This window comes from Mercurialis annua, linkage group LG5 (assembly GCF_937616625.2).
Source record: "Mercurialis annua linkage group LG5, ddMerAnnu1.2, whole genome shotgun sequence".
Classification (NCBI taxonomy): domain Eukaryota; kingdom Viridiplantae; phylum Streptophyta; class Magnoliopsida; order Malpighiales; family Euphorbiaceae; genus Mercurialis; species Mercurialis annua.
In genome coordinates this window covers 36402759-36409083 of record NC_065574.1, presented here as the reverse complement: position 1 = coordinate 36409083, position 6325 = coordinate 36402759, and the positions used below count along the sequence as shown (strand labels likewise).

The following is a 6325-nucleotide window of genomic DNA, read 5'->3' as shown; positions in this document are numbered from 1 at the left end:
CACCTAAAATTGGCTTATTAATGCAATTCCAGCCCATCACTTAGACATCGTAGGACTAATACAAAAATGTAGTAACAGTTGTATAGGTTTTTTTAAGACTCACCTAATAAAATCAATCAATCACACTTATACATCCGGTTTTAGGCTTTGTGCATGTAAAATATCCAGATCAACTAGACTTATGCTACTTGCTAGAAACCTCTAAGGTTAGATGTATGCTTAGGAGTACCTGCTACTTACCTCAAATACCAGTCCAGATCGAGTCATATGCGCGTCAAACGTGTTCACTACTTTCATACTTGTTTATTTATAGCTTCACTACAACAAAAGCTGCTTTTACAGGCGGTTTTGTAGAGGCGGCTGTATTAATGACCCCTACAATTTATAATTAAAAAAGGTATAGTTTTGTAGGGACGGAATGCTAAAACGCACCTAGTTTTCTTGTTCTATTTTCTTTCATTTTCTCATTTATTTAAATTACACGAATCATTTTTTATTTTATTTTCTTCATCTCTGCACCTGCTCTCAATATTTTCTTCACAAATGGTTTTATCTTCTTCTCTTCTCACTTAGTATTTCTGATTTAGTTTTTAGGTTTCTGATTCAATTTTTAGGTTTCTATTCAATTTTTAGGTCATGGATTCACGATTATTCTGCAAATAGATCGTTGCTCTCTCTTAATGATGGACTTTCGATTAACAGATTGATATTTCCAAACGATTTGCAAAAGTTAGGGTTTCAAGCTTGCAAAAATTTCATCGATTCAAATCACAATCTGGATCCCTACTAGATCGGTAAAGAACATTCTCATTATTTCTCGGCAACTTTTGTACTCGATTTAACAGAGTTTTATAAATTTGAAGCTCACTATTGGTATTCATCAATGATTTTTGACTTATGTACTTCGTTAATTTAAGGAATTTGGAATAATCGAGCTGATTAAAGTTTTTCATACTGATTTTGCAGAGAGATTGATAAAAAACAAGCCTCTGCGAATATAATCTCAAGGTACCGGTACAGTGATGTACTTCTTTTCACCAAATTGCTTTAGAATTTACCTTTTCCATTTGATATAAGTTGAGAGTAGGATTTAAAGTTTTCTAGGTTTATAACTGTAAATCCTTAGCTTTGTATGCAGAAAAACCAAAGTGGCTATGATATAAGTTCGTTCTCAAAAATTCTACTGCTTATTACTCACTTATAAGCATTTCAATGTAATCTGCATTTTATAATTCAATTTAATCAATTGCAGGTGTGTATTGGTGCTGCAAATGCAACTGTGGTCGCCTCTAACCAAATAAATAATATGAATGATGTAAATTTTTTAATCCTATTGTATCTTCGTTCATTTATCTAATCCTTCATTTATGGGTTGTTTAGTGGAAAGATTTATATGGAATGGAGGTGTATGGATGGTTGATGATTCACATGGAAAGCTATTTGGTAGACTAATATCTAGTTGTTAATTAACAGACACGTTTGCACACCCTCAAATCAATGGATATGTGAATGTGAACATAGTTTGTTCAAATCAATGCATTAATCAAATTGAATTGTAAGCATAATTCTAACAATGCTAATAATATTTATGTATTACAGGACAGTTTCGTCCAGGCAGGCGACATTGTTGACAATTTTTTGGTTGTTACTCTAGGAGAAGAATGAAGGAAGTTGGAAACAGATACGATTTGTAATTGGAAACAGGTTTTGTGAGCATTATAGTGGTTAAACAAGTCACTAAGGCAAGTCAGTATTGTTCATGTTGCAGAATCATATTGAAGGATATCATGAACTGTCATCAAAAACACAAATATACTTTTCAACGGCAGTCTCCAGGTGAGATGCTGATTTCTATATGAAAGTTGACGATGATGTTCACATAAATATTGGTTAGTTTATCTGTATGTGAATACTTCACTTAGAAAAGAGGCACAAATGTTTGTGAATTCATTTCACTAAATTCAATTGACCATCTTACAAGTGTGGTTGGTTCTACTTTGGCTCGCCATAAATCAAAACCCGAGTTTATATGGGCTGTATGTAATCTGGACTAGTCATATATTTAATATAGTAAATACTTCCTTGTCTGGCCTTGCTTCAATGGAGTGGATTGCATATTGGAGTCTGATGCTCTAAAATTGTGTTTAATATGAAAATTGCACTATAGAGTTTTTTTTGTTTTTAGTTTTGCAGATGAAAATGGAGAAGGGAAAAAGAGGATTCTCACTGCCTGGAAAAGGACTCAGGTCGTGTCTCAAGTCTACTCCTCCTACTTCTGTTACTTTTAGATGATTTGCTTTAATTGATATGATTTTATTAGTTATACTAATTATGTAATACTTGGAAAGTTAGGTATGATAATCCAGTTTTTGTTTATTTGTTTGTCTAATTTTTCAGATTTTGACATTTTTATAGAGAAATTGATATATATGCTATATGCTATTTGTTATGTTTGGTGCCTCTATTAAAAGCTCATATTGTAAGTTTGAATTTCTATGCATATTAATTTTTGATAGAATTAATGATTTTGATTAGTATATATTTTATTTGATATTTGTAGGACGGTCATTCTTCAAGTTAGTTGGCAATTTCTCCATTCAGGGGCATCATTCCATCACCAAGCAATGTGCTTCCTTTTGAAGGATTGTTTTTGAAGTCCACTAATTACAATGTTTAGAATCATTTATGGAATTTTGGTTATTAGTTTTACTGAAAGGCATACTATTAAATGATTGTTTAGAATAATATATGAAAATTTTGATTATTAATTTCAATGAAAAGCATTTTATGTGTAATCAGATTTATGTGTTTATTCAAGCAAAATATAATTGGTGTAACCAGAACTATTTGATATTCAAATACAATTTATATAAAAAAATAAAAAATTGTTTGGGGCGGTTATAACCGCCCCTAAGTATATGATATATAAATGTTGAAAAATCGTTTGGGGCGGTCGAAAAACCGCCCCTAAGAGATACATGTACGTAGGGGCGGTTATAACCGCCCCTAGAGATAAAAGTTACCCCGACAGTTGCTAAAACCGCCTCTGTACAGTAGTGGCGCCCGAAAAAACGGCGTTTTAAGGGCGGAGTTTGAAACGGACCTATAACCTGTAGGGGCGGTTATAACCGCCCCTACATGCAAAAAAAACCGCCCCAGTATAGCAGTTTTGTTGTAGTGCTTTCATATCCTATGAACTGCATATACAATTGAGATGAGATATAATACAAATATGTCCAGAAAATAAAGCCGGTAACAGATAAGCCAAGTGCAAGAGTCTCGGGAGGTCCACGAACCCTAGTCTTTGGTCCGATGCACGATAGTCTTACCGGAGGCGAGTAAGGCTATCTAGTCGGTTAAAAGGCATTTTCTAGTTGAACTAGGTGGCGACTCCATTTTTTAAACCATTTCCAGATCGAGAAGTCAGCCATAAGCCTTGGGCGAGCGGCCCCCGGACCCCGCTCCGCTCACAACGTATTACCGGCACGACAAATGAATTTATATATTTGTGGTTTAGGGTTTCAATGCTTATTCATAATGATAAATTCTTTACAAATGTTTTAAAGATTTTTAAAGGTTTTCACTTAATAAATGTAAATAGTTGTATGAACTCTTCTCAGTATATCTGACCTAGTTGTTTTCCCAAATTTTCCAGGTTATGATTTGAGCGATTCTTTATCTCCTCGGAGGTTTTATTTTATTTTTAATAAAGTCGTTAAACTGATTTATTTCTTAGACCGCAGTAGTAACTAGAAATCTTAATTTTGTAATACTTGTTATTAGATTTATTCTATTAAATTATTATTGTTTATATAAACTGTTAGACTAGGTTGGAGTCTCGGTTGTCCCCGAGCAGTGGTTTTTCTTGCAGGTTTATATGTTGAGTGGTTACCGCAAGGCTTGCTACGGGTTGGTACAACCATACCCATACCCTAGCGCCGGTCGCGATTCATGAAAATGGATCGTGACAAAGTTGGTATCAGAGCTTTGGTTTCAAACCAAGTCCTTTTATATGTTATGTGTTAAATTGTTTGGCATGATAAGTGGATGTCGTGTCTTAGGAACTACTACAGAATTACGATTCGTGTCATGTCTTTTAAAACATCACCTTTTGTTTTCAAACTTTCAGCCTACATTTCATAGTTGATGTGTGCCAGTCATTATTTAGTGTTGCTGCTATGATTGATAATTGTTTTCACTTGGATGTTACTTGCTATGTTTAATTATGTTGAAGTCATTCCACTTGGGTGATTTTAATTGCTTTCGATTTCTTGGGAAATCTTAATGTTAGTAATTTTCTTTAATTCATACTTGGGTATGATGTTGTTTGATAAACTTTGGCTTTTATGCCTCTAAGGATTTTTGTTGACATTGGATTTTATGGTGAATACTTAGGCTTTGGCCGTATTTGTTGATTGCCATTTACGCTGGCACATAAGAGGAGACGTTAGGCGTCGATCTTGTTTTTCTAGTAAAGAAATTTTGGGTTAAACATTAAAACGTGTTTTAAAGTCATACATTGTTTGACCATAGGTTGTTTTAAGAGTTTCATTAAGGAAGTTATTTTTATTCGATTTGTGTTTCGACACAGAATCAGAAGAGAAGTATGGTTTTTAATTCTTTAAAAGTTTGATTTTGGTTAAGTTGCTAGTAAAAAGGATTTTCTTGTATTTTAAAATCATTGGGAGTTACAGAATGGTTGTTTGGGATCAATGATTTCTCACTTGAGTTTTAAATTTCATTTTCACATTTGGGTTACGTTGAGCTCTTAATTTTGAAAGGATGGAAATTTTATTTAAATATTTTCAGATTTACAAATGTTTTGAGTATGTTTTATAAACGATTCTATTGGGTTCGACTTGGGTCACCCAAATTTAGGATTTGAGCTTGGTAGTTGTAATGACTCGGCTAACTCGATGGTTTTATGGATTGAGATATTTTGGATTTGTTTTAAGCAATGAATTTATAAGAAGATATTTGCCGGATAGTGTTTTTTTTTTACCGTGGGGCTCAATAAATTTGGAAGTTTTGAAATTGACTTTAAATTTTAAAATAAATTTTGAATCACACTCTTGAGAGATAAGTTGATTTTTGATACAAAAATTCAAACTTGTTGCAGCATGTCCTGATTTCTTCTTTTAAGTATGCTTGGATCGATTGTGTTCAATGGCATGCTTAGATGACTTTTGGTTTGTAGAAACAATAATATGTTGGTTTTAATTTGCGTTGTGTAACTCGTTTGTCTGTTGGACTAAGTTGATTGTTTTTGTTTTGTCTTTTCGTGCGGATTAACACGTGAGATGATTTAATCATGTGGTCATGGTTGGCTTACCTTGAGGTATGGTTTGACTTTGAGTAAGACCTTCATCTAGACCCTGTTTCCCTTTGTTCGGTTTTGGGTTGCGCGGGGATTTGCTGTTTCTGTTTCGTGGATCGAAACCTTTGGGTATCGATATCGAGAAAGATGAGGGAAGTACTCCCTTGGATTGGTTAATGATTTCTGATGATCCTGAAAAGGGTAGTGGAAATTCTGACCCAAGAAGTCAGATCAGTGTATTAATACACTAGTGTTTTCATCAAGTTTGATGATGCGATATGGGAACTGGCAGTGAGTCTTGTAGGAACATTTATGTTGTGTTGCTTCCTTTGGGTATGAGCTTCAGTCTAGTTGAAGTTAGTTGAATACTTTTATACGAAAGAGTTTTAATGAAGTTATTAGGTTGAGTTTGTTATGATAACATCGAATGTTGGTAGATTGCAAGTAAGGAGTTTGAGGAATATTTTGAGATTATTGAGTGCACATCTCACAGAGTGTAAAGTCTATCAAATGTTTTATCGAGAAATGGATTTCAAAGGTTGATTTATTAAATATCTGAAATATTTTCAACACGTAATTGTGCTCAGACATATCATGAACATGCATTTTGAATGTCACGAATAGGATTGCATTGAGCACTAAGTATGTTCACTAAATAAAAAATAATAATAAATCAATAATTAATACATGCATAATAGTACATGCATCACGTGCATAGAAATGATTAAGGTTGGATGCAACTCTTTGGGGATAAAAGATGTATTCACCCTGGCGCATAATTATGTAAAATGGATTTTATCAATAAAGTGTTTTGAGAAAGATGTTTTGAAACGAGCTCGCGAGTCACGTTATGATAAATTTGTTTATAAAGTTATTGGTTTTCAAATGATTTTGAAACTGTTACCGAAAGGTAACTAGACAAATACTATGTGATGATGGTGATGGATTTTGGACGATTATGTTGTAATGGATCAGTTTGTCTTGTCGGAATCTTGTGTTTAATAGAAA

At 33.5% G+C, this 6325-nt stretch overlaps 1 long non-coding RNA gene across 4 annotated transcripts; it reads left to right on the top strand.

Annotated features, from left to right (window-relative positions):
• Positions 1-406: 406 nt before the first annotated feature.
• Positions 407-2795, top strand: LOC126680196 (uncharacterized). Of its 4 annotated transcripts, XR_008790661.1 has the most exons (8): positions 407-546; positions 703-794; positions 967-1008; positions 1253-1315; positions 1600-1704; positions 1769-1836; positions 2186-2246; positions 2561-2795. It is a non-coding gene; the product is annotated as an uncharacterized LOC126680196 (long non-coding RNA). The 4 variants fall into 4 exon arrangements; XR_007641072.2 differs by having other exon boundaries at positions 409-794; positions 2194-2246; XR_008790660.1 differs by having other exon boundaries at positions 410-794.
• The last annotated feature ends 3530 nt before the right edge of the window (positions 2796-6325 follow it).